Source organism: Physeter macrocephalus, chromosome 13 (genome assembly GCF_002837175.3).
Source record: "Physeter macrocephalus isolate SW-GA chromosome 13, ASM283717v5, whole genome shotgun sequence".
NCBI classification, from domain to species: domain Eukaryota; kingdom Metazoa; phylum Chordata; class Mammalia; order Artiodactyla; family Physeteridae; genus Physeter; species Physeter macrocephalus.
Window position 1 is genome coordinate 17,328,143 of NC_041226.1, and position 23,102 is coordinate 17,351,244.

Genomic DNA, 23,102 nt, shown 5'->3' on the forward strand with positions numbered 1-23,102 from the left:
CGTCCGGAGCCTGTGCTCCGCAACGGGAGAGGCCACAGCGGTGAGAGGCCCGCGTACCGCAAAAAAAAAAAAAAAAATTCTCCAGGCATTGCGAAGTATCCCCAGGGTAGGGGTAGGGGACAAAGTCACTATTAGTTGAGAACCACTGGAATAAGTTCATTTGGATAAAAAATTGGGAGGCTCTCTGGGATGGACCTTAGCCTGAAACATTTTTACCTGTAAAAAAATAATAACAATGTAAAGTCCTTGAAATTTGGATCTGGTGGCTTATTTTGCAATTCTCATGGTGTAAATTGACTTTTCAAGTCCTGAGTGGCCACTTGTGCAGCTGGGGCCAGTTGGGGGTCTGGAGTCAACTCATGAGCCTGTGGTTGGCTGCCTTGATTGCAGCTTGCGGTGTGACTGTTATCTGTTTAGGTACCACATCTATTAGGTGCACGACTCTCTGTGTCCACAGAGCTCATACGAATATCCAGAGAAGCCTGTGATCCCTGGAGCACACAATGTTTAGAGTATTCAAAGCTCACCTCCGAGTCTTTTCACTGCAGAATCTTCAACCACAGGAAGAGAAGTTTCTGTGTGATTTCCCTGCCAGCCTCACCTTGAGATTTTGTAAAAATTTCTTGCTGCCTTTGGTGCAGAAACAGCATAAGGATTAATTGGATAACAATTTGGGGGCTTATGAAGTCTTGCTAAAGTTGACCTTGTGTGGCCTCACTGTTCCTCTGGCCCCATCACAGAGGAACAGTGTATCCTCGTGCATCTCCTGTCACATGACCAGACCTGTGTGCTTCTCTCCCTGCCATTTGCAGGCCCTGGAGGCAGCTTTCCTTAGGATGAAAGAGACATATTTGAGTGTCTCTGTCCCGTGAAAAAGTCCAGCTGGGAAGTTGTGAGAAGCATAGTCACGTTTGGAAAAGGTAAGTGGGCTCTTCTCCCAACCTCGGCTCTCAGAGCAGCATGGTGGCTTTGTGCACACAAACGGGCAGAGTCCTCTCTAATCAGGATGTCACTGATTTCTTCAGAGCTTGGACTTGGCAGGCACGGTTTTGAACTTTAAAACATCAGACTCTAACTTGTCTTCCTTCGCCCCTTTCATTTGTGTTGGGGGTCACTTGGAGGCACAGTTTCTCCTTGTAATCAGGGGAAGCCGCCGGAGAGGGGATTGGAATCAACGCCTTTTGGTGACTGTATTGAAGAGAAGGAGGATGAGTGCTGACATATTATCAAGAACACTGAGCTTTCCACAGCTCCTCAGGCCTTCGGGACTGGGATGTGTTTCTGGCCCGGAAGTCTGTAGATAAGAATCATGGTGTCCAAGAGTGCGAAGGACCCTGGATCGAGAACCAGGATAGTAGATTTCTGGCTCTGTCCCTGGGGAACCTAAGTCCTCCATCTTCCACCTGCAAAACGAAGGCATTGGGTTCTCAGAAGTGCCCCTGCTGGCGCTGAGCTGGTCTCATGATCAGCACCTAAGATCCGAGTCAGAACAGGGGCTCTGGCCCACTGGGAGAGGGGAGTTGGAGACTCCTGGTCATGCCCCGTGGGTCGTGATGACATGCGTCTGGGGGAAGGTCTGCAGGGCTCAAAGGACTGAATTTTGAGTCCCTCGAGCCATGGCAAGCGAGTCAAACATGCAACTGACATGCTTTGTCTAGGAGATTTTCATATCAAAAAGGCTCCGTTTCGAATCTCTACCCCCTGCCAAATAGGGCTGTTGGTTAAATTTTCATGTGCCACCCAAAACTGTCAGTCTCCAGAGCTCCATGGCAAATGTCCCTGACACCGGCCGGGCGTGCGCGCTGTGCTCCGCGAGCTCATTGTCTGGCTGTCAGCTTTTCAATGCCGGCCCTGTTTTCGTGGCGAGACACACTCAATTGGCCCAGGAACTCTTCAGCGGCGGGCAGAAACTTGGCAGGGGGCAGGAGGGCTTCTCAACCTGGTAGCAAGTTTTCTGTTTGTTTTAATTTGGAAGCTGAATTGCCGTGGCCATCTGGAAACGCTGAGGGAGCTTGTGCTGAGCAGCGGGGACTGCGCTTTGCCCGGGAAACATTTGAGATACTCTCTTGGGTTGGTGGCCTGAGTTGCCTGTGAACGGGATTCTGTTTCTCCATCCAGGGCATCTCAGGGACACCTTTGAACCAATTTATCCCGAGTGGCTCTGGATTGAAGAGAAGACATCCTGCAATGCTTTTCCCTTCCATGTGGTATTTGATGAATCAGTAGGAGGCCCTTTCCCTCTTGAACTGGGGGTAGGCTGGGGAGAGGAGTAAGTCACAGTCTTTTTTTTTTTTTTTTTTTAATTAATTAAATAATTTATTTATTTATGGCTGCTTTGGGTCTTCGTTGCTGTGTGTGGGCTTCTCATTGCGGTGGCTTCTCTTGTTGTGGAGCACGGGCTCTAGGCGCACAGGCTTCAGTAACTGTGGCTCCAAGGCTCTAGAGCGCAGGCTCAGTAGCTGTGGTGCACGGGTTTAGTTGCTCCGTGGCATGTGGGATCTTCCCGGACCAGGGCTCGAACCTGTGTCTCCTGCATTGGCAGGCGGATTCTTAACCACTGCGCCCCCAGTCATATAGTCTTTTATGGCTGGGGGTGCCTTTCAAGTCCCTGAGGAGTACCTAGGGTTTGGGAGGCTAGGATTTAGCTTGGCAGGACCACTGCCTTCCTTTTCATTGTAGCATCCTCCAGAAACCAGAATGCAGCATCTTCTTGATAGGTACAGAAGGGAGCAGTGGCAAGGGGTTTGAACTAGTGAGTGCAAGAGCAAGTTTGCCATTAAAGAAAAAGGAAATGACACTGAAATCACTATACCAAGAGACAAAAGAACACAGTAGCAATGGCAGGGTGGGATTCTAAATGTGACCACTCCCCATCCTTGTGGCTACCATGGATGGCTCAATTCCACCAAGCTTCTCTTTCTGCATCTTGAAGGTGGAGGAGAGGCCTGTGCCCACTCACGCCACTGTTCTGTGGGAGGTGTGACGGATGGTGACCATTTAAGTGTGGTCATTACCAATTTCCTTGGATAAAATTGATGGATAAAATTGATCGATAAAGTTGAATTGATTATGAACTCATTCAAAGGGCAATTAGGCAAAATAAATTGGTCCAAAAATTATCAGTTAAAATGCCTTCAGCCATTTTGATTTCCTCTGATATTTATGTGAATGCACAGACCTGTCAAATCATCACCTACCAGTGGATGCCGGATACAGATTCTCTAATGTTTACTCACTTGAGGGTCATCTCTGATTGCAGAGAATTTATGATCTAACTAAGGAAATCAAACACCCCTATATGAAACAACCAGGGAATTATAAAGCTATGTACTGTGGCTTTTCCCCAATGCCGTGAGGATATTATTATTATTACTACTATTAACATTTAAAATTCTGATCTACTTAAACACTCCCTTTCTTTTTGAGTTTTGGGCATAGAAACCAAAAATTTAATGACACTATTCCATAAGACTAGGTTGATTTCTGCAACCTGACAGAGTGAAGTTAATTTAAACATTTCTGGATAACCTGGGCTGGCACTGGACTTTTTATGTAAAGGATGCTCGTTTTGTTTTTTCCTTCTGTGTGTTCCCTGGAGAGGGCAGTGAAAGTTGTCTCCCCACCTCCATGATGGGTTCCTTTACCCAGACCTGGGCATCAGATCCAACTACAGTTTTTTCTAGTTTCTTTATTAGTTAATTCCGAAGAAAGAAAGAGACAGAGACAGACACAAAGACAGAAAGACAGAGAGGACTGAAGCAAGGGAAGAAATATTATCCCCATTGAGAGCTTTAACCTCTGTTTCTTGTTAGTCAGAGAAATGCTGTGCTTTCAGGCACTCTCATGCAATTATTCTTTGCTCTTTCAGAGATTAGCTGTAGGTTTGCTTTTTAAAATAATATTTATTGCTTCCATGGTATTTATTCTATTACTGGCCCTTTTCCCCCTAGCAAGTCACAAATCGTGGGCGAATGCTATTTCTAGGGGAAAGTTTACGTGCAGGTTGCTGTCTCTTCCATGGTCTCATGTGTGTCCTCTGTGGATAGCTGCGGGTCAGACAAGCTGGAGTGAACATTCAGAAGTACGTCCCAGGACTCCAAACCCAGAAGATTTGATTAGATGAGTACTTCTCCATCGTCCATCCCCAGGTTACCTTCAACCTTTTCAGCATCTGCAAATTTATCAACAATTTGTCCTGAAGGCACAAAGGGAGATGATGCCTGCAGCATGGAGAAGTCAGCCTGCACTCAAACTCTGAGGTAGTAACTCCTTCCTCCTCGTTGGTTTCTACTCTGGGAGACTGGACAAAAAGGGAAGAAGCAGTTTTCTAACTGCCTCAAAAAAGTTGGATGAAAATTGGGGGACTACACTGAGAGCAGTATATTTTTTTTCCCATTTGGCTTAATCTATAGTTAACAATATATTTTATTTCTTCAACCATGTCTAGTTTAGACATGAACTCTAATTATATTTATATATAACTATAAAATTCTGGTCTGTTACCAAAAGTTTTAGAATGCACACGGTATTATTTGTACTCTTGAAATGGTCTGTCCTTTATACAGCAACGTGATCATCTGACCTACTGTTAATAGGGCACATGTTTTGTTTTTGGTTTTGTTTCAGTTGTGGTAAACTTTACATAACATAAAGTTTACCATTTTAACCATTTTGTTTGTTTGTTGTTTTTGCGGTACGCGGGCCTCTCACTGTTGTGGCCTCTCCCGTTGCGGAGCACAGGGTCCAGACGCGCAGGCTCAGTGGCCATGGCTCACGGGCCCAGCCGCTCCGCGGCATGTGGGATCTTCCCAGACCGGGGCACGAACCCGCGTCCCCTGCATCGGCAGGGGGACTCTCAACCACTGCGCCACCAGGGAAGCCCCCATTTTAACCATTTTTGAGTGTACAGTTCAGTAGTGGTAAGTACGTTCACAGTGTTGTGTAATCATCACCACCGTCCATCTCCAGAACTTTATCATCTTGCAAAATTGAAACTCCATTAAATACCAACTCCTTGTTTTCCCCTCCCCCTGCCCCTGGCAACTACCACTCTACTTTCTGTCTCTATGAATTTGACTAATTTATGTACCTCATATAAGTGGAATCATACAGTATTTGTCCTTTTGTGACTGTCTTTTTTTCACTTAGCATGAGGTCTTCAAGGTTCATCCTTGCTGTAGCATGTGTCAGAATTTTCTTCCTTTTTAAGGTCGAAGTATTATTATATTATTCCCACATGTATAGACTACATTTCACTTATCAATTCATCTGTCAGTGGATAGTTGGGTTGCTTCCACTTTCTGAATAATGAATAATGCTGCTATAAACATGGGTGTACAAATGTTTTGAGTCCCTACTTTCAATTCTTTTTAGTGTATATCCAAAAGTGGAATTGCTGGATCATTTGGTAATTCTATTTTTAATTTTTTGAGGAACTGCCATTCTGTTTCCCATAGCTGCTGCACCATTTTATATTCCCATTAGTAGTTCACAAAAGTTCCGATTTCTCCACATACTCATGGACACTTGTTATCCTCTGTTATTGTTTTTTGGTTTTTGGTTTTTTTTTGATAATAGGTATTCTAATGGGTATGAAGCGGTATCTCACCATGGTTTTAATTTGCATTTCCCTAATAATGTGATGCTGAGAATTTTTCATGTGCTTATTGGCCATTTGTATATCTTCTTTGGAGAAATGTCTATTCAAATTATTTGCCCATTTTTGAATCAGGTTGTTTGGTTTTTTTATTGTTGTGTTATAGGAGTTCTTCAGATATTCTGGATATTAACACCTTATGATTTGCAAATATTTTCTCCCACCCCGTGGGTTGCCTTTTCACTCTGTTGATTGTGTCGTTTGATGCACAGAAGCTTTTAATTTTGATGTTGTCCAATTTACCTATTTTTCCTTTTGTTGCCTGTGGTTTTGGTGTCACATCCCAGAAATCACTGCCAAATCCAATGCCGTGAAGCTTTTCTCCTACGTTTTCTTCTAAGAGCTTTATAGTTTTGGCTCTTACATTTGGTCTTTAATCCATTTTGAGTTAATTTTTTATATGATATAGGGGGCACATATTTTGAGCTTTCTATTGGACTGACTATTAGGTATTCTAGGCATAAACACAGGCAGAGCCATGGAGACACTGGAGAGGATGAAGAAATGTTCTGGGAACCCTGAGTGAGTTGTACAGGGAGTGATGGGAGAGGAGGCTGGTGAGATGAGGCCTTGAGCTCTATCATGTCATTAGAAGTACTTTTAAGTGTCTACTGTGATCAGATTTGAGATTTAGAATGATCACGCTGGAGCCCTGTGAAGGATGGACCAGAGCGTTGAGAAGATGGAGTCTGGGAGGCCAGGGGAGACTGTTCCTGGAGAGCAGGTGAGAAGCTTTGAGTGCTGAATGCAGGCAGGCAGTGGCTCTGGGGTGGTGATGCGGGAACAGATTTAAGGCAGAAATTGGTGACTGGATGTAGAGGTTGAAAAAGAGAGACTATCTGGGTAATTATTAATTTTCTTCCTTAAGTAATTGGGTCATAAAGGTGTGATTAACTAAGAGAAGACATGATGTAAACACCTTGAGGGCAGCTTTGTCAGTTTGAGTTGCTGCTGTACCCCCTTCCATGCCTAAAACAGTGTGCCTGGCTCATGGTAGAAACTAAAAATGTCTGTAATAAAAGAATTAAGTTGCGAGGCAGAAATAGAGACACTGATGTAGAGAACAAACGTATGGACACCAAAGGGGGGAAAGCGGTGGGGTGGTGGTGGGATGAATTGGGAGATTGGGATTGACGTATATGCACTAATATGTATAAAATAGATAATAAGAACCTGCTGTATAAAAATAATAAAAATTAAATTAAATTAAAAAAACAAAACAAAAAAAGAATTAAAAAAGAGAAGATTTACAGTGGGGATTGAAGGCAAGTTCAGTCGTAGACATCCATGTATAAATACCTAATAGATAATACAATAATTAAAAAAACAATCATTGCTGGGAGTGTAATTTGTCACAATTTAGGGGGCAATTTGGCAATATGTATCAAAAATCTTAAACATGAGCATATTTTTGTCTAAGAATATATCCTTTAACAAAAGGAACAAGCTTGATGTACCTGAAGCTTGTTCATTGCAAAGTTGTTTGTGGAATGATAAAATAGACATGATATAATCAATGTTAGCTTATTGCTTAAGTAAAATACAGTATAATCAATGTACCCAGCAAAAAATAATACCTATCCATATTTAACGCTATGGAAGAATATCTATTACATAATTTAAGTGAAAAATTGAGGTTACAAAAAGATGGCTGATAATCCCATTTTTTGGTAGTAAAAAGATATACCCTCAAATATTAACTGTAATTATTGTGATGTGATTATGGGTGACTTTTATTATTTTCTCCCACTTTTTTATTTTATAATTTTTAAAAATTTTTGGCTGTGTTGGGTCTTTGTTGCTGCGCGTGGGCTTTCTCTAAGTTGTGGCGAGCCGGGGCTGCTCTTTATTGTGGCGCGTGGGCTTCTCATTGCAGTGGCTTCTCCTGTTGTGGAGCTCGGGCTCTAGGTGCGTGGGCTTTCTCTAATTTGTGGCGAGCCGGGGCTGCTCTTTATTGTGGCGCGTGGGCTTCTCATTGCAGTGGCTTCTCCTGTTGTGGAGCTCGGGCTCTAGGTGCGCGGGCTTCAGTAGTTGCAACGTGTGGGCTCAGTAGTTGTGGCTCGCGGGCTCTAGAGCGCAGGCTCAGTAATTGTGGCGCACGGCCTTAGTTGCTCCGCGGCATGTGGGATCTTCCCAGGCCAGGGATCGAGCCCGTGTCCCCTGCATTGGCAGGCGGATTCTTAACCACTGAGCCACCAGGGAAGTCCCCCACTTTTTTCATTTTCTGCAGTGAATGTCTACTGCTTTCATAATAAGCTAATAAACATCTATTGTTAAAAATAATAGGCATCCTGAGTCCAGGAAGCAAGGTTTCTCTGTAAATTCAGATTCTCTGTCAGCCTCGTGGAGGATGTAGTTGGGGAATGGGAAAAGAGAACACCAGCATCTAAAGAATGAGTGAAAGTCTTAAAGGAGAAATCAAAAGAGGTGGGGGAGATCTGAGTGAAAGCAGCGTCAGGCAAGTCCTAGGAAGTGAGATTCCAGGAAAGAGGGTTTGCTTAACACCATCAAACAGCAGAAGGGCTGAGTGAGGAAAGGACTACAGACTTGTGCTGGGGGAGGTCGCTTGGAGGCCGTGGACGGGAGTCAGCTTAAGGTCAAAGAAGCAGTGTGGAGAGAGCCATTGTGCAGAGATGGGGAGAGGAGCGCGTGGAGACAGGAGGTACAGATAACTCTCATGATATTCGGCTAAAAGGGAAGTAGAACTGTGCCGTGGAGACAAGGACGTGTTCTGAGTGGTGGTGTGGTGCTCTGCGTCATCGCCTGCAGGTGACATGCTGCATTGTCCCATTTCTCTCCGTGGGGGGAAGGCCAGAGGATCTGGATGGAGTCCATGTGGTGCATGATATACGTGTGCTCCCCTAAGCTCCACAGCCTGCATGAGCTGGAGGAGCGCCAGATGCACCTTTCCGGCATCGCCCCCATGATACCACCAGGGACCTCATCCTCCTGAACCAGCGGCGCCTGGAGGAGACTGAGCTGTCCAACCAGCTGGAGAGGAAGAGGAAGGAGCTGCGGGTCCTCTCCAAGCACTTGGCCATCGGAAAGAAGAAAATGGAGACCTTGCTGTACGCCATGCTGCCTAGCACGTGGCCAACCAGCTGAAGGAAGGCAGAAATATCGCCTCAGGTGAGGAGTGCCCTTCCCTTAAGAGTGCGTCTTGGTGGTTAGGGGCGCCGGCTCTGAAACCAGACAGATCTGGGTTTGGATTCTGGCAAGCAACATAGTCTTGGTCTAATTACTTAAGCTGCATAGCCTAGTTTTCTTTTCTCTACATTGAGAATAATAAAAATAATACAGTGACCATTGATAGGCATTCTTCACTACAACTGAAAATGATGCACTCACACATTAAATAAATCATGGGGTGCCTCTAAGGACCATTCTGGGAGAACAAAGCATTTCTGGAGGACGAATGCCATGTGTACTCCAAACTCACTTTCCATTTGTCACCGGCGAGTGTTCATTCACCAGACAAGCATGGGAACCTGCCAGGGTGCTGTCCCGGGTCCTGGGGACCCAAAGAAGCTCATAGTCTTGTGGGTTTGACAGATACATACAGAATACGTTTATGGGGGTGGGGTGGCCGAAAAAAAAGGAAATTTATGTGCATTAAGGAGAAATTATTGTGCCAGCATGTCTATTAGACATTATATGTATGCTTTCTCATTTAATTTTCTGAACATTTTTGTGAGGGAGGTGTTATTAGCCATAACAGCTAAGAAAGTCACTCTAGTTTATGAGTAAAAGAGCTGGAAACCAGTCAGAAGTCCATTTAACTCCAAAATTCGCATATTTTCCACTACATAAGTTACTGTGGAAACATAGATAATATGGAAATTCATAATATATAAATGTCAGAAGAGAAAGAGACAGGGATGGGTGAGCATGTGAAGGCTGATATAAAAAGTGTGGCACTTGAGTTGGGCCTTGAGGCTGAATTTCAGCAAGAAAATGAGGGAAAGGCATTTCAGGAGAATGGCATAGCAAGAGCCAAGGTAAGGCACCATGAAGGCCAGTACTGCAGGGTGTTATCCCTAGAACAAGAGGGTACATGGCGAAGTGGTGCCTTCTGAGGCTGGGCAGGTATACCTCTGGTAGTAATCTCCCCTTCGAGTAACTTTCCCTTCCCTTTGGGTCTCCCATAGTGCAGGCTCTGCCTTGGCCCAGCTGCCAAGGGCTTCTCTGTAAGCCAGTGCCCACCCAATCCATCCTGTCATCCTCCAGCGCTCTGCACGTCTTATTGAGTATTTGTTTGCATTCCGTCTCCTCACTAGACTAGGAGCTCCTTATGGGCAGGGACCCCGTCTGCTTCACAGTATAAGATTCTCCAGCATGATGACCAGATCATAAGAGACAATAAACATCTGGTGGGTGGATGGTGAATGGTGATGGGCATTCTGGCTCCTTTACTCCAAGGCACAGTCAGATTTGGTTCCCAAAGGGCACTTGAATACAGAATTAGTAGAACTGTTATTCTCCATCCTTGGCTATCACTGACACCCGGTTTATGTTGCAGGAGAATTTAAAACTGCACAATTCTCTTCAGCGACGTGGTGACATTTACGAACATCTGTGCTGCCTGCGAACCTATCCATATGGTGAATATGCTGAATTTAATGTACTCCAAGTTCGACAGGTTAACCAGTGTCCACAATGTCTACAGAGTAAGCGTGTGGTGCTCTGGGGTTCGTGTCCCCGTGTGCCTAGGCAGGTCACGTACCTGGCGGTGGGTCCTCCCTTTCCTCTCCCCTCACTGGTCTGGGGTTTGGTGTGGTTGACAGTGGGGATGGGAGGAAGAACTAAAAAGGAATTAGAGGTATTTTAGGATTTTAATTTTTAAAAAATCCTCTTATACTACCCAATGCTAAGATTGCCTTTGAGGGGCATACTGTTTTCCCAGAGAATACTACTCCTTCATTTCAGCAGCAAGTCTAACCTAAATAATGTGGATCTAATACACAACATCATACAATGACCCCAGGAGCTTTGTCTTCTCTGGGACTTGTCTGCACCAAAAGCAGAAAGCCCTTTTGGCTCCCTCATGGCTGTTTCCTGAGTCATTTTTCTTCTCACCTTTCCCGTCATGCTCCTCATACCCCTAGAAAATAACCACCAGCTTTAATATGGTCCTTCTATCAATACATGGAAAATGACAAAAATATTTAGTGCATTAAGAAAACCCTCTGAATCCCCCCTTACCCCTGCTCCTTACAGGTGGAAACAATAGCAGATGCTTATATGGTGGTAGGGGGTGTACCAGCGCCTATTGGAAGCCACGCTCAAAGAATAACTAACTTTGCCTTGGGGATGAGAATTTCTGTAAAAGAAATGATGAATCCTGTTACTGCAGAACCCATCCAGGCAGAGAGCAACTGAGTTCTTTGCTTAATACCAACCACCTCGCACAAAAAAGTGGAATTCTGTTTATTAGTCTGCTCGGATGGTTACTGGGTATGCGACAGTAATTAAAATGGGTCATTTCTCCCAACTCATCTCTTCTCTTGCATATGTTACTAAGTAATAGAGATATTAGTCAGGATGCTATGCTCTCAAATTTGAGAAGAGGCTGTGGAGCTCGGGATTGTGATGCGATTCACACTGGCTTCCTTTGTCCATGACCGAGGACAGCGCTGAGCACGTCTCCTCACTGACTTTGTAGGGCTCGATCCATAGGGAGCCAGCTCACTTCTAATTCCTGCCTCTTTGTTCGAGACTTTCAACAAGTGGTTCAGGTTTACTAAACAGCCCACTTTTCTTCGCTTAGGGAAATTGTACATCCAGCTTGCCGTCTGACAGGCTTGGAACTGAGGCTGAGGTGTGCAACTGTCTCCAGCCAGCCGTCCAGACACCAGGGTGCCATAAGATATTCAGAACAGCTTTCCCTTCAGCACATGGCCACGAGCGAGACATCTGATCACCTTTCTCACAGGAATACAGGAAGCTACTCTTCCACGTATGGAAGTTTGTTCACACTGTTAAAGTTGGACACATTTGGTGATGAAAAGTAAATGTCTTCTTCTGTCTGCTCAGCTGATCCTGACTGCCCCGAGGTGGCGTAGAGCAGTGTCTCAGTCTTTTAAAATCTATATCCCTTTCCCACTCCTGTCAGTCAGATCTGCAAAATAAACAGCCAACTAAAAATAAATAAAGCCAATTATAAGATGGAATAGGATTTTCCCAAATGATAATCCCTAGGTAGGAGATTCTGAAAATGCACCACATTCGCCATCACCTCAATGATTTAGAAGCTGAGAAATGCTGCAGGTCCTGCTTATGGTGTCCATGGCAGTCTTCGGAGTAAAAGCTGGCCATGTATCATGTCCATGATACCGGCCCGCTGCAAACACACAGATACAGCTGCTGTATAAAACCCCCAGTGTAATAAATTAAAAGATCAAGATGGGGTGGGTAATGAGGGAGAAGAGATAAGAAGGTCAGATACGAGATAAGTGTTTTGGTTAAAGAATTCTAGTGTAAGCTGCTGAAGAATAATTGAAAATATACTGTTGTGTAAATAGACAGTATGTGTGTCTGTTTGTGAAGGAGGCGTGTCAACGGAGATAATAATAGTGCTACACCAAAAAGAATGAAATTAAACAATGAATTCCTGGAAACTTGCATAGTGGATTTACCAAGAAAAAAAACAGGAAAAGATGTTATCAGTTCTAAGATAAGAATAGGGGCATAGTTAAGAGCATCATTAAATATCCACCAGAAAATGTATATCATGTGGGTTTATTTAAGGAAGTAGGGGAGAGGGCTGGAAACATTCTCTCTCTTAAGAGAATTGTGCTGCTACTTCTACAGTTTTAAAATTAATACTCATTGAGATCTTTTACTCTTTCATTCATAAAGCCTTTAATACACATTTGCTGAGGTCACACTATGCATGAGTGCCAGGTGCTTTGAAGGATTCAGAGAAATGTATGGCAGATTCTTTTTCCTAGAGAAATTTATAATCTTATTTTAGGGAAAAGAAAATCTAGCATGAAAAGATGAAAAGACAAGTAAGTCTGACTGGGATATTGAAAGCTGCAAGAGAATTCTGTTTCCATGCTAGTAGTTAAAAAAATTAAAAAATCACGTAGCAAAGAAATATAAATGAACCAAATTCCAGAAAGTGGCAAACCCTTTTGAGGAGGACACCCATGACTGATTACATTCATCCCTCGTAGAGCCCCAGGAGAAGTAATCTACCAGAGGTGAGGGTAAGAAGAAACCAGTCTAAAGTTTAGTGAACTTTTAATGGCCACCTTGGACCTGGAATGACGGGTTAGAATCCCAAAGAGCCCATCTTTGATAAGTTCTAGCCACAGAGTCGGTACGCATTTACCAACTTTTCCCCCACAGGTCTTCACCAAATGCATAGGTTCATTCGGTCAAAGGCTAGGGATAGGGGAGGAGACCTGAGAGAGATCCCCAGTTCCAGAGGAGTGTGGGCTTTTCCCAAACGCAAGGCCGTGGTCCATGGAAGGGTAATATTAGAGTCAGAGAACTAAGACACGTTGCTCTGAGGTGCTCTTGGCCTTCACCTAGCGCACTACAATGACCCTTTGAAGTCTGGGGGCAGAGAAGAATGGTAGAGAAAATTCTCCCAAGGTGCAGAGAGTCCAGGTGGGAGTGAAGAACAAGGAGACATCCCAAAATCTCACTGTTGGGCTGTAAAGCAGAAAGAGATTTCCCACAATTCACAAAGCTGGAAGCTTGGCTGGGGTTAGCATAAGGAGGTCCTCAGAACCTTGGTGGTGCTCAGATCCTATGTCCTGCTGGAGAGAAAGTCAGATCCAGCCTTCATAATATTTAAAACCAGTGCTGCATAGCCAGGACATGGAAGCAACCTATGTGTCCATCGACGGATGAATGGATAAAGAAGATGCGGCACATATATACAATGGACTATTACTCAGCCATAAAGAGAAAAACAAATACCGTATGCTAACACATATATGGAATCTAAGAAAAGATGGTTCTGATGAACCTAGGGGCGGGACAGGAATAACGACACAGACGTAGAGAATGGACTTGAGGACATGGCGAGGGGGAAGTGTAAGCTGGGATGAAGTGAGAGAGTCAGATATACACTACCAAACGTAAAATAGATAGCTAGTGGGAAGCAGCCGCATAGCACAGGGAGATCAGCTCGGTGCTTTGTGACCATCTAGAGGGGTGGGATAGGGAGGGTGGGAGCGAGGCGCAAGAGGGAGGGGATATGGGGATATATGTATACATAGAGCTGATTCATTTTATTATACAGCAAAAACTAACACAACATTGTAAAGCAATTATACTCCAATAAAGATGTTAAAAAGAAAAAATTGCTGAATGGAGTCTAACAGTATCTCTGGAAAAAGCCCTGACTTAACTAAAATACAGATTCAATTCACTCAGTTTCCAGTTCAGCAGTCTGCCAGAAGAAGTGGTATAAACTTTTCTGAGGGGTAAATATTACCCACTTCAGTCTCCATTGTACTTTTATACAATTAAATTGTTAAAAATATGAGCTGTAAGAAGAAACGAGAAAATGGTGGTGTGGTGTATAGCCAAGAGAAAAATAGTCAATAGAAGCAGATCCAGAGATGGCCAGATGTTGGAATTATCAGACAGTCTTTAAAATAACTTTGATAAATATTTTAAAGAATCTGCTGGAGAAGGGGAACAACACATTTGAACTGATGAGATATACATATACACTACTTATCTATCCATCCCATGGAAATGAAAACCAAGATGTCAGAAATCAGAAGAATTCAATTTATGGGCTTAAAAGAGACTAGACACAGTAGAGGAAAGGATCAGGGATTTTGAAGTCAGAGCAGTAGAAATTATTCAAACTGACACATAAAGAAGAAAACAGGGTGAAAAAAGTGGAATAGAGCATCCTAGATCTGTAGGATATCAATTGGGCTACCATATGTGCACTGGAGTACTAGAAGGAGAATAGAATGAGAATGGGTCAGAAGAAATATTTGAAGAGACAATGGTTGAGAATTTCCCCAACACTGATGGAGGATATCAACCCACAGATTCAAGAGCTAGAGAAACCCAAATTGGATAAATTCAAAGAAAGGCACTTCTAGTCAAATATACCAAAATTCCCACCCCAGTGCAATAAGGCAAGAAAAAGAAAAATAAGACATAAGTATTGGAAAGGAAGGAGTAAAATTACTGTTATTCATAAACCAAACAGTGGTGCACCTAGAAAATCCTATAGAAACTGCAGTAAACTACCAGATCTTGTAAGTTTACCAAGATCACAGGATATAAGAGCAGTAAACAAAAAGTTGAATTTCTATATACTAAGGATAAACAAATTGGAAAATAAAAATAGACTGTTTCAAATCTTGAAAAATAACAAAATTGGAGGACTTACACTACCTGATTTCAAGACTTATTTTAAATCTGCAGTAATAAAGACAGTGGAATTGGCAGAAGTATAGACAAATAGATCACTGGTGCAGTATATAGTGCCCAGCAATTGACTACTTATTTAAGGACAATTGAGTTTTGACCAAGGTACCAAATCAGTTGAGTGGAGAAGGAATCTCTTCTTAAGAAGTGGGTTCTGTTACAATTGAATATACATATGGGAAGAAAAATGAACCTCAATCCTACTTCACTCCATTTATAAAAATTAATTTGATATATATTACAGACCTAAATGATAGAACCATAAAGTTTCTTGAAGGAAATATGAAGAATAGCTTCATGACTTTGAAGTAAGCAATGATTTCTTAGTGCTTCAAAAAGCACAAACTATGAAAGAAAAACAGTGGTTAACTTCATTGTTCTAAGCCAGATTGTGTTCCCTTTGAAATTCATATGCTGATGCTTTAACAGCCAGTACCTCAGAATGTGACTGTATTGGGAGATAGGACCTTTAAAGAGGTAACAAGTCAAAATCAGGTTGTTAGGGTGGGTTCTAATCCAATCTGACTGGTGTCCTTATAAGAAGAGAAATTTGGATACATGAAGAGATACCAAGAATGTGTGTGCACAGAGAAAAACCTTGTGAGGACAGAGCAAGAAGGCCGCCATCTGCAAGCGAAGCAGGGAGACCTCAGGAGAAACCAAACCTGCTGACACCTTGATCTTGGACTTCCAGACTCCAGAACTGTGAGAAAGTAAATTTCTGCTGTTTAAACCACTCAGTTTGTGGTATTTTGTTAACCCCAGCAGACTAATACATTCATTGAAATTAAAAATTTCTGCTTATTAAGGAAAATGCACGTATAAAAATCACAGAATGGGAAAAATATTTGTAATACATGTATACATCTGCCTTGTGATCCAGGAATTCTATTTCTAGGTTTTTTCCTGAGAAAAATGAAAAATGTATGTCCATGAAAAGATCTGTAAAAGAAGTTCACAACAGCTCCAAATGGGAAATAACCTAAATGTTTGTGAAGAGAAGACTGGACACAATAAATTGTGATATATTCTTACAATAGACTAGTATTTAGAAATAAAAGAATGAACTACTGATACATATAACAGTATGGGTGAATCTTAAAAACATTCATTTGGATAAATGAAGTCTGACACAAAACAGAATATACTATATGACTCCATTTATGTGAAGTTGCAGAACAGGCAAATTCATCTGTGGGAGAAGAAATAAGAAAGTGGTGACCTCTGCAGGGAGGGATGGACCTTAACTGGAAAGGGGCACAAGATAATTTTGCAAAGGTGATGGACCTAGTCTGTATTTTATTTTGGATGGTGGCTACAGGGATATTTGCCAAACTCGTGGAGCTAAATACTTTAAGGTCTGCCTTTTATGTATGCCTCTTATGTAAATTATACCTTAATTTAAAAATAAAAACAAGAGTGTCTGATGGTCCCTTTTCAGTGAGGTTCTCTCTGCAGATCAGAGTGGGCATCCCTAAGGCACCAGTCTTGGCAGGTGTCATGGGGGACAAGATGCCGCGGTACTGCTTGTTTGGCGACACTGTGAATACGGTCTGTAGGATGGAAAGTCACGGGCTTCCCAACAAAGTGCATCTTAGCCCCACGGCCTACAGGTAACCATTCACTTATTCATGCCTCTCTTTGTCCCTTTTTCTTCCAGAAGGTACAGAGTGCCTAGTAGCCACCAGATGGGGGTAGTGGAGGAAGCCTGTGTTTTTCCTTCCATGCCACACTTACAGAGGACATTGTGGCAGACAATTAATATCGTTGAGCCTCTACTATAAGATAGTTTTTGCTCTCAAGGAGCATATGGTCCAGTTCAGGGATTGGCAAATTATAGTCACAGGCTGTATCTTGGCTGTTGCTTGTTTTTGTGCGTAAAGTTTTATTGAAACACAGCGAGGATCTTTATTTACATATTATCTACGGCTGCTTTCATGCTATAACAGCAGAGCTGAGTAGTTGTGACAGAGACTATGTGGCCCCCAAAGCTGAAAATATTTCCTATCTGGTTTTTTACAAAAAAAAGTTTGCTCACCCTTGGTCTAGTGGAAGAAGAAAGAAATATTCACCGATAATTATTTTTAAAGTGTGATAAGTACAGTGGTCAAGATATGCATGAAACAATACTTATGGTTTGCTGAGAACTTGTAAGAGGCCACATTCTCTTCCAAGTTTGTCAACATATGATAGTCCATTTACTGTTTTGCAACAACCCTATGAAGATATACTATTATTTTTCTCATCTACAGATGAGAAGAAAAAAAAAAATCAGGGGCAAAAAGGTTAATCGCTGGTCTCACGTCACAAGTAGGCTGGGAGGCAAAACAGCCTGGATACAACCCAGGGGATCAGGCTTTAACCACCCATTCTCATGACTGAGGGAATTATAGTGTGTGTCGTGGGGAAGGGTGCCAAACCCAGTCAGGAGATTCTGTATGGAGGAGGGAGATTCCTGGCCTGGATCTTGAAGAAGGAGTCCCAGAGCACAATTTATCCCAAACTGGTGTATTGGGAGTGAAAAGCAAGCAGTACAAACACAGATGTAGAATAAGTGCAGAGAACTACAAATGATTTAGCTTTGCTGGGGTGGAAAATATGAGGCAGAAAGTGGGGAGAGCTGTGTGTGCCTCACTGAAGGGCAGGGCTCTCATTGTAGGTGAGGAGGGGCCCCTAAGGAGTGTGAGATCAGACACAATGCCAAGGTCAGGGTCCTGTTGGACACTGACCACTCAAGGCTGCATAAGGGCAGATTTGAGCATCAGGACATAGGAAAGAGAAGTCCAGTTAAGAGTTTAATTTGAACCAAAACAATTCATCAGTGGGAATCTGAGGAATAAAATCAGCTAAATTTGGTAATTGCTAGGAATGGAGGATGAGAATGAGGGAGGAGCCTTGACTGTCTCCCAGGTCTCCATCCTGGGCGAATGGGGCCTGAATCTCATCATCTGAGATGGGACAAGGGAGAAGGATCCCAGTTCAGAGGGGCAGACGATGAGTTCAAGTTCGGAAGCGTTGAATTCAAAGGAACTGGGGAGCATCTAGGGAGAGGTGCCATTAAATGGATGGGTGAGATTTGGAGCCAAGTTGTTGGTTGGGGATCCAGACTTGGAGTAATAACACAGAGGTGGTAATTAAACAATGAGAGTTGGTGCGATCACTTGGGGAGGGATGTGGCGTGAGAAGAGCAGTGGAAAGAACTAACATTTAAGTGGCAGGTGGAGGAAGAGGGACCCATGGAAGAGGCGGGAGAAATAAGAGAATTCAGGATGAGAAGAATCCTTGTGGATATTTTTATGGAGGAAGAATTGAACAAAAAGTGTCAAATATAGTGACCAGGAGTGAAAAATATTCACCAGAGGTTTTGGGACATTATCAGAAGTGGATGTGATAGAAAGGGGGGCAGGGGAGGATAGATACCAGATTGTGGGTTGAAGGATGAAAGGAAGAGAGTGTTTGTATGGGATTCAAGTAGAGATTCAAGTGAGAAGTAGGATTCAAGTGAGATTCAAGTGAGAAGGTTTTTACTTCTATTTAGGATGGAAGAGACCTTGGCGTGCTGGCAGGCTGAGGGGAGGTGGCAAGTGGAGAGGGAGCTGAAGATAAGGGAAGAGGTGGTCCAGGGCGCCAAGCGTCGAGGAGGTAGGAAAGGAGCCTGGGTGGGATGCCCTTGAACAAGACATCCTCTCAGGTTGGGGGAAAGGATGGGTGTGGTCTATGGGATGAGAAGGTGCAGGGTCTCCGCTCTAAGGGTTGTAGTTTTGTGGATGGATCACGTCACGAAGTTGGAGGCACGGTCAGCAGCGTGAGGGTGAGGAGGGCAGGTGCTAAATGCGGGAATGTGATGAGCATGGTGAAGGTCAGCAATCTGCACAAAACTGGCCAAGGACGAGGGAAGGTTGATGAGTGCTGAGCCCTGGCTGAGGCAGCTGGCCGTGAACCTGAAACGCTGCTGGTCTGCACCGTTCTGTGGTTTGTCTCCAACATCTCTCAGCGGCCAGTAAATACAGAAGCAAGTCACGTTTCGTAGTCATCCCGCAGCCCTGTCCCTTTGCGTGGTCCCCTCCCTGTACTCCTCTCCTCGGGTCCCAGACTCCTCCTCTCGCATCACCCTTCCCATTGCAGCCGACTCTCAAGCTGCAGACCTGCGATCTTTGGATATCGGGGGCATTTTTCTTTCCTCTGGGCAGAGCCCTGGAAAAGCAAGGTTTTGAAATAATTGAGAGGGGTGAAATTGAAGTGAGAGGGAAAGGGAAAATGACCACATACTTTCTGATCCAGAACTTGAACGCTTCAGAGGATGAGATCACGGGGAGACCTCAAACTGGCCTTGATCCTGAGGGTAAGCAAAAAAGATAAGCCTCGTCATCTGTGCTGAATGTTTTTGTTTTTTTCCTCACCAACAACTTCAGCTGTGTTTAGTGAGCTCCTTGGGTTTGAGGGCCGGCGTGGGTACCATCCCTGCCCACGCCCACGCTGCAACCTTCCATTTGGTAACAGCCCCTGAGGATCCGTGCGACCAGTTTGCCCTGAACACTCTTCTCTTGCGTCCTGGATGTCAGGATGTCTCTTGAGTTGGCCTGATGGACGCAGCCCAAGGGGTCCCTCGTGCGTGTGTTTTCAAGGCTCTTCCCTGTCCAAGGAAGGGGCTTTTCCCTCAGCCTCGCCGGCAGCTGGGGGAGGATTGCGGAACCTTCCTCTGCTCTTCAGCCTCCAGGGAGGCTCCAGACAGGCTTTCTTCACACACTGGCAACTTCCACCTTCCTCATTGTCTGTTGGCTTTGAAAACAGGGAAGAAAAACAAAATCTGTGACTCACCTGGCTCCAGGAATGGCAAGAGAGTGAGTGAGTTTCGGTTAAAACACCATTTGGCTGGAGTCCACCAAAGAGGCCTCCTTCAGCTGTATGGAGGAGCACATCCCCCCACATGGTCAGGGTTTCTTAACAACCGCCCTAGTTAATGCTGGGAAATGCTGACCTGAAGGGGAGACCCAGTAGCTGAAGGCAAACCTTCCTGAACCTCTGAAGCAAACTGGTGAAGGAAATGCATTCATTCTGACAGAAGCTAATCTTTAGCTGCTCCTGGGGCCTGTAGAGGAAAATCTCTAAATCCAGAGGTTCCTTGTTTACGTAGCTAATTTAGGAAGGATGTCTCTTTGGGACAAATGAATTATAGTTACTGTTTTTAAAAGTGGGGCTATACCAACGAAGAGATAGACATTTGAAAGCTTTTAAAATGGTTTTGGTGGTGCTGTCATTCTAATAGCAGCTCACCTTAGTATGCCTGTGAGCTGTGACTGGTTTTGGCCACATTTTCTTGCTGGAGACACTTAGATAGAAAGATCTAAATTAAAAAGTAGAAATAGCTTTGGCTAATAAGAACCAGGAGCCACCCTCATTGGAGTTTCTGAATCTCTAGGCTCTGGGCGCTTCACCCACCGACATCTCCTGTCCTTCTCACCAACTAGTCCTCCCCACAGGACAGAGGGCTGTACAGGATTGACAAGCTAGGTGTGCCTAACTCAAACCCGGGACCACTTCCTCCCAGACCCCGCCCCCCCGCGGGTGGCTCTCAAGCTGGAAATTTGAGAAACAGGATTCTAGAACATGGTCTGGTTCAGTAGAATCTAACCCCACTTTCAGTTCTGAGCTGGAAACAAAACAAAACAGAAATGAGTAAGGATGTCTTGGTTGAAGATCTCAAGATGGACCCTGAGAAAGAGGAGAGGGAGAGGATGTGAAAAGGGCGGAGGGGACAGCCCCTCCCAGACCCCAAACAGTGTCTGGTGCAAAATGGGAAAAGGCACCCAGGTAGGTAGGGGGTAGGTAGCCCCCGGTTATGGCTTATAACAGAGGAAAGTCACCCCTTCCTCTGGGCGGATGTCAGCCCCCAGCCGAGCCCCTGGCCAGGTATCTCTGTGCAGAGAAACGCAACCCTGTGTGTGTGGAACCCAGAAGGGATTGCGGGGGGAATCTCCACCTCTCTCTCTCTCTCTCTCTATTTATTTTTCATGCTTCTCTATATTTCCCTCACCTTTTCCCTATCAGCCTAGGATTTCCCACGTTGAGCCTTGGCTGTCAAGATCTGGGGAAGGGGGTCTCTGCCCCTCCCCTCCCCTGCCCTCCCCTCCCCACATCCGCCCCGGGGCGCAGCTCCAGCAGGAACAGGAAGGCCGGGATCCCTCAGGGGAGACCCCGTGCTGACACTGCTCCCTCAGTGTCCAAGGCGTCCGAGAACGTGACCCATGAGCCTCCAGGGGCCACGGGACATTCCCCCACGCGGCCGGATCAGCCTCTCAGAGCCCGGGATGGAGGAGGGGAAACGCGCTCCTCCCAAGCTGCGTCCCGCATCAGGTCATCCCTGGGGGACGCCCGGGGCCCTGGGTGACTCGAGGAGCCCTGGGAGGCCAGGGGTTGAACTCGGGGGGAGCCGCGCGTGCCCTGGGGGCGGGGCCTGGGCAGCGCTCTCCCGGCCCTCGGCGCCCGGCGCGGGGAGCGCCCCGGGGCTGCCGCCTTCAGAGGCGTTTAGGAAGGCCCCGCCTGGGCGCACGCTCGGAGGCCTTCCCCTCGTGCTTTTCTTGCCGAAGCGGGTGCTCAGGGACGTCGAGACGGCGGAACTCTGGCCGTCATGAGGTCCGCAGACAGCCGGCAGCTGCTTCCCCAGAGTGAAACAGCCCGCGGTGAGTAGCCAGATGGTTAGAGAGCCTCCCAGCGCTGCCGCGGCCCCGGAGGCCCGGCTCCCGGGGAGGGGAAGGGGCCGGGGAGGGGCAGCTCAGGTGGAGTTTGGGGCCCCGGGGCAGGATGCTTCTGGGTTTTGAGGAAGCTTTTTTTAAAATGGTCCCCCAACCCGCCCAGCTCCCCACCCCAAGTGGGAGTCCCTCATTATGAAAAGGGCCCTCTCTGCCCCCCTCCAAAAGAACCTCTGATGCTCAGAAAAACTTATTAGCCGCCCGCCGTGAACCCCCGAAATGAAGTTTCTCTGGACGCGGTGCCCTCGGTGGCGCGCTGCCTGTTAGGGAGGGGTGCTGGAGACCTCCTGGTACCCACCGCGTGGGGCTCCCCTAGACGCCTCACAGCATGGACCCCACCACAAAGCCCGGCGCAGGGACCCTCTTTTCCTCGTTGTCCCTGAAGGCGGTGGAAATGAGGGTTTCTCTCAATTCATGCTAACTCTCGACTGCCCTGGCGAGCCCTCAGCTTCCTCAGGACTGACACAGCGGGGTCCCCGCCGAGTGCTGGAGGACCAGGGACGGGCTTGCAGAACGAACCACTGTGGCAGCAGGCCCGCCCCCCTCTCCCTTCTGGCTTGGTGCTGCCACTGCCTCCCTCTCCCTTTCTGGAAACCCCATTTAGGGTTCGGCGATCCCGGTGGAGTTAAGCTTTCGAGGCAAAGCAGCAGTGTGTCTGTTACAGAGGATCACGTCCCGGGGATCTTTCAAAAACCACCCCTGGTCACCGAGAGACAGTTTCATCAGACAAATGAGACAATCCACGTAAAGAGTTAGAACAGCTTAATAATCCTTGCAAAGAGTTAGCTATCGTTTTGTTAACAGACATCTCTTAGGTTGGGTGTGGCTTGAGCCCTTGGCGTTGGGCACTGCCCCAGTGCCTGTACACGTCCCTCTAGTTTGATCCCAGAATATGAGGTTGAGGGAACGACCAGCACCCTTCTGTTCAATTCCAGTGAGAGGAGACAGAGCAAAACTTCCCGGGCTCTGATCTGGGGGCAGGTGGAATCCTGGATTCTGGAGCATGCGAAGCTCAAAGCAGACTTCTTGCCATCACCCAGAGGCATTTTCCTCCCCTCCCCGCTCCCTGCCTGCTTGACAGCGTTCAAGCCCTGAGCAGTTGTCCAACGCTATTACAGTTTGGAATGTAACATTCACAGATTCATTCATTCAGTAATGTTTCTTGATGCTCCAGGAATGCAAAGAGTGGAGGCCAGGCATTATGTGGGCTCTGTGATGTTCCTTGAACTAAACACATGAGGTCCCTGCCTTCACACAGCTTGGGTTTTAGTAGAGGGAGACAGCCA

At 45.5% G+C, this 23,102-nt stretch overlaps 1 pseudogene; it reads left to right on the top strand.

Moving 5' to 3' along the window:
• The window catches only part of LOC102975653 (guanylate cyclase soluble subunit beta-2-like), a 39,160-nt pseudogene extending 19,690 nt beyond the window's left edge, over positions 1 to 19,470 (top strand).
• Positions 19,471 to 23,102: the final 3,632 nt, after the last annotated feature.